The sequence below is a fragment of the Passer domesticus genome, unplaced genomic scaffold (genome assembly GCF_036417665.1).
Source record: "Passer domesticus isolate bPasDom1 unplaced genomic scaffold, bPasDom1.hap1 HAP1_SCAFFOLD_60, whole genome shotgun sequence".
Taxonomy (NCBI): Eukaryota; Metazoa; Chordata; class Aves; order Passeriformes; family Passeridae; genus Passer; species Passer domesticus.
In genome coordinates this window covers 85,268-96,580 of record NW_026990165.1, presented here as the reverse complement: position 1 = coordinate 96,580, position 11,313 = coordinate 85,268, and the positions used below count along the sequence as shown (strand labels likewise).

Here is an 11,313-nt window from a genome sequence, read left to right as displayed (position 1 = left end):
CTGGCTGCATTGCCGGAGCTCTGAGGAGAACTGATGGGCAAGGCACACTTGGTGGGGGCAATCCTAGCCAGTGGGAATTTTCCTTTATCTTTTAAGATTTTTCTTTTTTTTTTTTTCCTCTTTTGAATTTCTGTAAATATAGAATGTGTTATAATACACAGACTCCCAGGAGCTTTTCTTTGCTGCCCAGGATCTGCAGGGCAAGAGAGAGGAAACGGTGAAAAAGATGCTTGTGCTCAGCAGCAGAGCAAGCTGAGGGGTCCCTGAAGGGGGAAAATGGTGCTTGCACTCAGCCAGCTGCCCAGGCGTGCAGTGCTGCAGGGACAATGGCCAGAAGCCCCTTGGCCTGTGGTGGTTCTGCTGAAGCCTTTGTGCTGCCGACAGAGCGGGTGGGCAGGGCCGGAGCTGCGGGGATCCCTGCTGGAGCGGTGCCTGGAGATGGCCACAAGTCCTGTGGCAGGCAGGAAGCGCCATCCGTGTCCTCCTGGCCGTGTGCTGCTGGCTGCATTGCTGAGGGCTCCCAGGTGCCTCTGGCTGGGGCTCCTCTGGAGCTCCTGTGGGGCTGCGGCGCTGCTGCCGGGCAGCTTGGCCGGGCTGGGGGAGAGCCTGAGGGGCTGGGGCACTGGGAAGCCCTGAGCAATTGGGTGTCAGAGGCCATGAGCAGCCCCCTGGCATCCGCCTTGTTCCTGACGGAGTTGACTTACAAGACAGGTCCTGGGCACTCTGTAACTCACTGCATCAGTGCTGTTGGAACCCGAAATGTAGGGAATTCTCAGACCTTTGGTCTTGTAAGCAAAGCTTAAAATTTAAGACAGGATTTGATCTGAGACCTTGGAAAAGGTTTCCAAATTTAGTAGCTGGAAGCGAGAATGTGGATTTAGAGTTCATAGCAGTGACACATGAAGCTAAGTGGAGGAAAGTTTAAAGTTTTAGACTTTAAGATGTAGAAAAAATAAAAGTAGTTACAAAAGTAAACAAGAAGTGGAGAATGCAGTGCTGTAGGTTTGTTTGCCATAACATGATTGGCTAAGGAAGCTTACAGTGTAGCATGAGTCCCTAAAGTGAAATGTTGAAGGATTGGGTCCAAAACAAAATATCCTTGTTGGCAGTGTTTTATTGGCCAATAAATCCTTAAAAGGTCTTGTAATTAGAAGTCTTGTGATCTTGTGAGCCATGCGGTAGAGATGTGAGCCAAACTCACCCTTCCTGTCTGTGTCAAAAATAAAAAAAAGAAATGGCATCATCTAAAAAACTCAGAGATCCGGTCTCTAACTCGTTCCAAACTTCTTCAAATCCCCCTAAGTGTGATGTAGCTACAAATAGATGACAAGGACTCTTGATGCTGGCTGTTTGACTCCAAACCAGCTGCTTAAGAAACTGTCACATAACCCTGTGTAATTATGTGGCAGAAATGTGTCATTTTAAGAAACTTTCCCAACTGACTTGAATAGAGGTTTGTTTGTAGGGTATTTTAAGGGAAGCCCTCGCAGCAGAGGTCTGGCCTTTGGCCGAGCTGTGTCCCCTGCTGGTTGTGAAGTGTGCCATCACCTCCAGGTGTTTCTGGGCTAAAAATATAATCAAGTCACTTGGACTTGCACTTTTTGGCCTATGAAAGGTGGACTGACTTTTGGGGCAAATTTGGAGACCTCATCTATGGGTGGATGGACCACCTAGGATTTTCCCAATTGCTGGGAATGGTTCTCCAGGTCCTTGGTGCAAAACAGGGCCCCCCAGGAACTGAGGATCTACAAGATGATAAACAATTCAGGCAATTGTGATGCATCTTTCTAAATCACTCTCCTTTCTCTCTTACAGTACTGATTGAGGTGCACTGCCTTGCTTGTTTTTGCTTCTCACTAAAACCAAGCACACATTTTTATTGAATGTATCATCTTTCACTGTGGTTCCTTAATATTCACAGTAAAATAAGAACATGATTTCCAGTGAGGTGTCCTTTAAATGGCCTCTGTCAATTGGCAGAACAACAGGAGGCTCCTGAGGGGCTGGAGCACTGGGAAGCCCTGAGGAATTGGGTGTCGGAGGCCACAAGCAGCCCCCAGGCAGCCGCCTTGTTCCTGGCACCCAGCTGCTCTGGCGCTTCCCCACAGCGTCTGCCAGGCCTGCGGCAGAAGCCCTCGAGGCCAGGCCTCATCAGGAGGCTGGGGACAGCCCTGAGGTGCTCAGGCTGGGCTGGCTGGGGACAGGGAGGGCAAAGCTCCCCTGCTGGGGCAAGGGACGAGGTGCTGGGAAGTCAGATAACCTGAGATTTTACCCCCCAAGTGTTCTTTCTTTCTTTCCCCTAACATTTATCTCAGGTTTGGTCCCATAATGATCTCTATGTGCCCTCTAGAAATTACTCAGACTTTTCCTCAAAAGTAATTTTGTCCCCTAGAGATCACCTCATTCCCAGCCTCGCTGGGAATTTTTTTCCAGCAATAGGATGATATCTTTTGGATGCTCGGAGCACCTTAAGCGCTCAGACAATTTTCTAGTTTGTGGGAAAGCCCCTAAGAACCCTTTTGTGTTATATGAAAGAGTGTGAATGTGTGGAACTGCATTTCCATTGTCACCTGGAGGGGCTTGGCAGGTGAAGGACAAGGAAGAAGTAGATGGTGAGAAAGGCCAGAGTGACTCTGACACGAATGAGATTTACAACCTGACAGGAACCAAGCACAGTAGCTCTACCTGCATTTCCACTTTCCGATGACAGGAGTGGCAGGGAAAGCAAAGTGGCTGATGCCCTATGCTCCTTGTAACCCTCTGATCCCTTGTTTGTTGTGTAGGGGGCGTAGAGATTGTAGTCCTTGTAGTGGCCCAAACAATTGGCCCATAGAAGAGAGCAATAGCGTACTTCTCAAAACAACTGGATGAAGTGAGTAGGGGACAGCCTGACTGTGAGCAGTTGCTGCTCTTGTTTCAAACATCCAAAAAGCCTGAGAATTCACTCTAGGCCAACAAATAATTGTATTTATCTCACATTCAGTAGCAGCACTTCTTGAGCAAAAGGGTGGGCGAGCGTTGGCTTTCACCCTCCAGATTGCTTAAACATCAGGCAGTTTTGGTGGAACAATGTGGTATTACCAAACTAATCTCTTCTCTAGTTAATCCAGCAGCATTCCTGGCCACTCACCAGACAGACAAGGAACCTTTGTAGCATGACTTATCAAAACCATGAAGTCCACTTTATTCCAGCTGCCCAGATCTTAAAGAAAGCCCAAATCCAGGAGCAGAATCTCAGTACAAAGATGGGAGTGGCTTTGTAAGAGCAGATCAGTGAAAATGGGGATATACAATTAGCATGGAGCAATAGGGGATAGAAGCCCTAGACAAGTCAGCTCAGAAGGCAGAGAAAATCACTTTAAGCTGTACCTTCTGACCAGCCTTAGGAAAAAGGATCAATATATGAACAGATTCCAAGTATGCCTTCAGAGTAATCGGTGCCATGAAGCAGTTTGGAAAGAAAAGGATTATTGACAGCTCAAGGAAAGCAAATTAAGCATCAAGAAGAAATCTTAAAATTGCTGGAGGCAGTACTAGTACCTCAAGAGGTTGCAGATATGCACTGCAAAGGACATCAGAAAGAAGAAACAGACCCCAAAAGGGGTAACAAGTTGCAAAAAGAGCAGCAGAACAAAGCCATGCTGAGGTTCAGGCACTAATTCCCAAAGGTAAGGAACAATATGACAATGATGTATGTCGTATAATAAGAAAGATCTAGAATTAGCAAGGAATTTACGAGCAGAACAGAAACATATTGTTTTTGCAACTCCTCAGGGATAGACAGTTATACCTGAAAAAGCATTGTGAAAATTAATTAAGGATGAACATAATTGTATACAGTGGGAAGGGGATGCCTTACATAATTATTTGATAAGGACAAGAGTAAGATGCAACCTGTACTCTAGTGGAAAGCTGGTAACCCAAGGGTGTGAAATAATGTCTTAGAACCAATCCACAAACTAGGACTAGAGTTGAGCTTGGCACAGTAGACAAAGGAGAAGATCCTAGACAGCACTGGCAAGTTGATGTTTCTGAATTGCCAAGAAAAGGGGGCTATAAATACCTTTTACATTTCACTGATACCTTCTCAGCGTGACCTAAGGCATTCCCAACCCAAAGAAATAAAGCCAAAGGAGTTGTCAAGATTTTGATGAACAACATAATGCCCTGGTTCAGAGTGCCTTTAGACATCTCCTCTGATCGAGGGCCACGTTTCCTAGCAAATATTGCACAGCAACTTTGCAGTAAGCTCCAAATCAACGGGCACCTACACATGCTGTATTGGCCCCAGGCCAGCAGCCAAGTGGAAAAGAGGAATTGTCTGCTAAAACAACAAATAGTCAAAATTGGACAAGGGGCCAACATACCTTGACCCAGGCCCTACCTTTGGCTTTATTATGGATTCCAGGAGACCAAGAACAAAAGAAAATCTGAATCCCTTTGAAATACTGTACAGAAGACCATATAAGCATTACTATCAAGGGGAAGATACTGTACAAGTTGGGGAGGGGTATCTGCAGAACCATGCTGTGCAACTGACACAACAGCTGCAGCAAATAAATCAACACATTTTGAGCAGAGGAGCAAGAGGATGCTCCTCTCCACAAATCCAGCCTGGGGACCAGGTATACATCAAATCCCCTGGGGGAAAGCCTCTTATCCCAAAATGGAAAGGACTCTAATTGGTACTTTTAATCACTTATACAGCCTTTAAAGCTTGAAGCGTTAACCTCTTGGCTACACTATTCCAGAATTAAAAGACTTCTGCAAAAGGCAAGTGGAGTCCACAAGTGGACCTCAGAAAGAACAGAAGAAAGCAAGATGCGCTTCACACCATCATTGTCTTCCCGATATTTCTGATCAGAATCCAAGCCACAGTAGGTGACTGTCACTACCATCATGATCTCCTTGGCCTGCGAGATCCTGCTAGATGGAACACTCAAAAATATTCAGGACCTAATTGGCTAAAAGGGATTAATAAGGTAAAAACACTTTACACCATTTTAAGGATTAATGACCAAGCAGTTGAAGATTGATGAAAACCTGACTCCATGCCGGCCTTTCTTGACCCACCTGAAAGCAGGACCTCTATGGCGTGTAAATTTGAAACTCACAAAACCTCTTTTAGATGAGATTACTACAGTGACCATGCACATCCGTGACCTTTCTAACAAGCAGCGTGTGAATCCATTTTCATGTGGTTCCTATCAGGATTTTTGTGCTATGCAAATTAAAATGGGAGACTATAACCTAGCACAAGATAGTTCCCTTCTTCTGCAGTGCACAGGTGGGGTGGGAGGACCATCATCACACAGAGATACAGGAATTGAGCCTGCCAGGGATGCAACCCAACAAATATTGTTTCCAGCAGGCAGCTCTTGTGCCACTAGAATAATAAATCGTCCTGCTGGTATGCTTAGTACATGGAACAGGTCTCACAGAGCATCTGCTTCTGAGAATTGAATTTCATTCTTGGCATATTCCAGGCCATCAGAAATAGTCACCAATCAAGTTGGAGGGGAAGCCTGGAGCACAATCATCCTGTTAGGGTATATCATGCCCAATGTCATGACTGTGTGATGGCAACCCAGATATGCATGGAATCCTGACAGCACAACTACATCCTCTTGTGGGCTGAGGTACTCAGAATACTCAGCCATTTGTACTGGGAAATTTAGTAAAGTAGTGTCCTTTGTAATACTACCAGGGGCCAGTGTAAGGTTTCTGAAGGTTTCTGAAACGCTTGCCTAAAGGCAGGCAATGTATCTGAAGAAACCAGTTACCATGCCTTGGGTACTCGACAAGGAGCAAAACAGAATGGGTCACACAATAGGCATTTAAAATTAAAACAAACAACTTTACATGAGCAAACAATGGCATAGCACGGGACCCATATGTGAAATAATAAAGTCTTTCACTCTGTGGTAAGAAAAGTAAATGAACAATCGTTGCTTCTAAATCCACAGTTCTCTCTGAAAACCTGGAGGTAAAAATACAGGCTAATAGATCCAAAATTAAACAGCAATACTACCCGTTCATACAGCAAAGCCTAAAAGGCTGGGAGTCATGGATACATTCCCAGACACCAAATCATAGGTCTAAAAAAGGCTTAAGGGGACGGTTTGGGTCTGAACTGGGAATATGAAATTCTATTGATCAAGAAGTCTTAGCCAATAAATGAAGCACTGTGAGTTTTTATATTGGACAGACACAAACGCCTCTCAGATCAGCCCTGCTAACACTTGCCCAGACCTACAGCCTGGCAGCTAACCTATTAACCACCCTGGCCAACAATACACAGCAGGATTGTTTCCAGCAGTTGTTGGCTTTATGGAAAAACTACAGGGCAACATTTCTTTAGCATTTCAATGTAGACAAGCTCAGCTGTGGCTATGGTCTGTAATCTCAGGAAAACTTAGAAAAAGGAGAGCTGGGGAAATTGCCAAGAGAATTAACTAAATCATGCCTAAAAATGAAACCACAAAGGAATTTGAAAAAGACTTCCACACTTGGTGGCAATTGGTCAGTTTCACACAGAATGAACAGAACCCTGCAGTCTTTTACATTAACTATTAAGAATGCAACAAAATACTGTGTAATTCCAATTTTGGCCCTTTGAGCTATAAGAACTCATGTAACTGTCACACCCATTCAGGATAATGTGTGGGCCATTTTCAACAAGAAAACTGGAAACTGGCAAACTCTTAGTATCAAAGCATGTGTGCCAAGGGATGCACTGAATTTTGTGTGCAAAAATGTAGGGCTTGACAGAGAGGATCAGTGTCTGCACACTGAGGGCAGCCCTTGTATTTGTGAAATGAGCCCAGTAACCCATGCACAGTCACAGGTATGTTATGTGGGAAGGGGATGTGCCTGGGTGAGATCTGCTTGCACAACTATTACAACAGATTCATTAAATGAAACTGCTAATGATAACGTCTCTATTTGTAACTCACAACCAAAAGTAGATGTTATTTGAGCTGCACCACACAATAACTTCTCTTGAGCTTATGCCGAATGCGTACGATGTGTATCACAAAGCACCCAAATTCCAAACTGGAAGGATCATTGATGTTCTAAAAGAAATGCTGCACCAGCCTAATATAGAATGGCTAGTGGCAGAAGTCAAAAATGCATCTCACAGAGCCTTATGGACACTCAAATTGCTATCAAAGAAATTATCTAAATCATCACCAAAATAGAGAAAGACAGAGAACATCATGAGTCAGATGTCTTCTTGTGATGGTCAAATCTGGAATCACCAACAGCTCCTCAGATTTTTAGCTTCCTCAGCAAACCAGTTCTAATTAAAAAAAAAAAAAATAACCCTCCTCTTAACCATCATGAACCTATGGATGTGGTAGAAAATTAAAAGAGCAGCATAACAGTACATATGTCCTGTGGACTGTGGAGGGAATCTTGCAAAAGAATTTGCATCAGGATAAAGAGAAGGGGAGGATGAAACAAGGCCTTTGTTTGACATAAGCACAAGCAATTCACATAAGCAAACAAGTACTTAGCACAGACACAGGGAAGTACTTAGCACCAGTTAGCATAAGAAAAACCTGGGGGCCTAACTTGACAGGAGAGGGACTTGAAAAAAGCTTTAGACACATTCCACACATTCTAGCAGAAGAAAGAAGGGCAAGTAGGGAATGAGCCCTGTGCAGGGAAGCCATGAGGAAGAAGTGCTGCTTTAGGGCATGGAGACCGCTCTGGCCAGCGCCTGGACATCAGCTTCAAGTACAGGAATCTGACAGAATGTATTTCTAACCCCCTGCCTATGCAATCACCTCAGCAGGGTAAAGATGGATGGTATTTTTGATACAATTCCTACATCAACCCACTGAAATTTATACATGGCAGAGAAGCATTTTGGTGGGTGCAGACCCCTGCCCTCCCGTCAGCTCAATAAAAGGGCTTTTGGTGGACAATGCATTTGTCTGCAGATTTCTTTGAATTAGGGAGACCCCTCGGGACTGCTGTATCCTGAGGGAGCACCATGGGCCCTGACCTGTGCCTCAGCTTCCTGGACCGCTCTTGGCCAGCATCCTGACGTGGATGCAGGACAGCTGCCAGGCACTGCTGGGACCCAGAGGGACAGGACCGGCTGTCTCGTGCCCACGTAGCCCCCCTCACACAGCCAGGGCCACCCCGAACCCAGACAAAGGCTCACGTGTCAGCAGAGAGGAGCAAGGAGCACTGGGCTCCTCTCGGGGGATCTCAGCATGGTGCTGCAGTGGGAGAGGCAGGCAGGCCACCCACTTTCAGGGCATCCCCTGCATCAACAGGGCGTGCATTTTGTCCTTTTCATCCCTCCACACCAGAACCAGGCCTGACATCTCCTCCTCTGCAGTTTTTCCACTTAGGACGTCATCTCACGCTTGGCCAGTGCATCAGATGAGGCTGCAATGGCTTCTGATACCACCTCCATGCCAACCACAGCTCCACTGTGTGCTGTTCCCCTTTCACAGGTTAACTTCGCATCAATTGACCAATCCATTGTTTCTCTCAAGGGTCACATTCCCACCAGTTCAACCATAAGGTTTCCTTCAGTGTCTGTTCTTCATTATCTTGCTGACGTGCAGAACAGCGGATCAAATGTGGCAGGGCCTTAGACACGACTTCACTCCTGACACACAGACTCCTTGTGCCACTGCTGGCCTTCCGTGTGCTCAGCAGGATCTGTACCTGCACAGGGTTGTGGAACTGCACCTTCAGCACAGGGACCGTGCCAGCCTGACCTGCCCTCGTTCCTCTGGGTCTGTGCACAAAACACGGTGTGGCAGAGAATGGCAGCAGGGGCCTGTGTGTCCCAGGGCCCCGGATTTGTTCTGCTTCAGCTCCACAGGGATGCAGGCAAAGTGAAGAAGCCAAACTGTTTATTAATAGAAGGCGAAGCAAAGGAATGAGCTGGGTGGGGAAAAGGGGAAGGGCAGGATCTGAGGACTAGAGGGAAAGAGCCGTGAAAAGGGAGGGAGAGTGGAGGGAAAAAGAAGGGATGGGCAGAGTCTGAGGGCTGGAGGGAGGGAGCTATCTATAAGCAGGGAGAGGGCTGAAGCCATGCAAGTTTCCCACAGGCTTAGCTGTGCCAATCATCAGCAGTGCCTGGAGCTCCAGCTGGTCTCTTCTGGTCTCAAGGCACTCTCATCTTCCATGGCATTTGCAGGTCTTCAACAAACACTGGTTCTTCTGAGCCAGTTCTGTAACTCTCCAACTGAATATCTGTTTAACAACTATGTTTTTCTGGGAAGGGCTGTCATCTCTCCTCAGGGCTTGAAGGGCTGGAAGGGAGAGGAACAGAGCCACAGTTAGAGCCTGGATCTGTGGGAATCCTAGGAGACCATCCTGCCAGGGCCATCCCACCCAGCTCTGGCCATGGCCAGAAGAGAGGGGGTGTCAACTGGATCAGCTGGCCATGAATCCACCCCCACCCCGCCCCCCTTTCAAGCCATTCCCACTGACTGAGAAGATGTCTTATTCTTTTCCATCTCTTCTTTGCCTCTCTCTTGGCATTAAAATACTTTAGTGTCAGCTCTGCCCCAGACTATCAGTGTCAAGTATTTCTCTGGGTGCTTGGGGGTAGGTTCTCCCCCTGTAGCTCTCTGCAGGTTGGTGCTAATTCAAGATGTTCCCTCAGGTTCAGGAGTTTTGCTGCCTGAGCAGAGTGTGCAGAACAGGGATTACAAGCACTGACATTTGCTGTGCTAGAAAGTGCAAAGGACACATTTGTGCCAATGAAGGTCACACCTTGAACTAGGAGGATCAATTCTTGTGCTCACCAGAGTCTGTGGACAGAGGGGGTTTTCCAAAGGAAATCTTGGTCCATGTAGGGCTGAGGCTCCCTCCAGGCTGGCTCCAGCCCCTCAGGGTGCCCAGGAGCAGGGCTTGCCCACAGCCCAGTGCACCCTCCTTAGCCCTGGGGCTGCCCAGGGAAGAGCCATGGCTGAGGCTCTGCAGGAGCACACAGGCTCAGCCCTGCTCCAACATGGGATCCGTGGGCCAGGGCACACTGGGCTTTGCCCCTACAGCTCCCAAGTGTGTCCAGAGAAACTGCAAGAGAGGCTCACCTCTGTCAGTGGGATCCCTCTGTGCACAGGGACCCCCACTCCTGGGGTGGCTATGCCAGGGACCTCCAGCCCTGGGAACCTGGAGCAAGTGGAAACTACAACTTTGCAAAATGCTGCCTGTGCCTGAAGCAAATGCAAGGAGAACTGGGGTGTGAAAAATAAAATTTGTTTATTACAGAATAACAGCAGCAAAAATACAGAACACATTTACTTTGTAAGAATATTTGTAACAACAACAATTGATAGAACATATATACATAAGAACCTATCTAGCAAAAATAGATGCAACATATTTACAGAAGACAAAAAGCCCTAAAACATATAAGACAACAACAAAATGTAAAAGGTATGTACAAAAGGGTGACATCTCTGTCCATGATGTCCATCGCACCTGGAAGAAAAGCAAATGCCACGGTCACTCCAGTCAGGCACAGAGGGCTCTTGCATGTGCCCCTAGGCTGGCACAGCTGGCCCAGCAGCAGGACTCTGCTAGCAGAACTGAGCCTGGCTGGGTCTGGCATGGAGCTTGTGTGGAGCAAAGCAGGCACAGGACAGGCTGTGGATGGCCACCAGAATCCAGTGCCCTGGTACAATGTCCCTGAGCAGGGAGCACCCAGCCCAGCCCCAGCCTGGCAGCAGGAGACCCACTCTGCCTGTCCTGCTGCTGGCATTACTCTTCATGCCAAGATCATGGCCTCTTCCTCACCTTCTTAATCAATGTCCATGTCCTCAATGGACTCTTCCACATCCACTTCCATCTCTTCTTCCACCTCCACATCCACCTCCATCTCCTCCTCCATATCAATCTTTGCATCTACCTCCATCTCCTCCTCTCTGTCTGGGACAGCCTGCAGAGGTAGCAAAACCTCAGAGTGGGGTCCCTGTCCCACTCCATGCCCACAGAGCTCCAGCCCACCCAGGCAGGTGGGGAGTGTCCACCTCCATGGAATGGCACCATACCTTCCTCAGGACAAATGGGAGCATCCTGCAGGGCTGGATGACAAAATCCAGGCACTCAGGATCTTTCAGGAGTGATGGGGTTATCAGGGGGCAGGTGACAAGCAGAGTGGGCAGGAGCAGGGTGAAGAGTGTGCAAACACAGCAGCCAAGGGTTGTGTTGTGCTCTTTGCTGGGCGCTGGACGTTCCAGCTGGAGCGTGGGCTGTGACATCACAGTTCCCAGGCTCCATCTGAAGTGGACAGTGGAGACCATGGAATGATGGAGTCCCTGAACGGTTGGGCTT

The 11,313-nt window shown here is 47.4% G+C and overlaps 1 long non-coding RNA gene across 2 annotated transcripts; it reads right to left on the bottom strand.

Moving 5' to 3' along the window:
• Nucleotides 1–8,864: 8,864 nt before the first annotated feature.
• On the bottom strand, nucleotides 8,865–11,206 carry LOC135292972 (uncharacterized). Of its 2 annotated transcripts, none has more exons than XR_010355111.1 (4): nucleotides 11,031–11,206; nucleotides 10,777–10,918; nucleotides 10,071–10,461; nucleotides 8,865–9,284 (listed from the first exon to the last, which is right to left on the bottom strand). It is a non-coding gene; the product is annotated as an uncharacterized LOC135292972 (long non-coding RNA). The 2 variants fall into 2 exon arrangements; XR_010355112.1 differs by having other exon boundaries at nucleotides 10,071–10,214.
• Nucleotides 11,207–11,313: the final 107 nt, after the last annotated feature.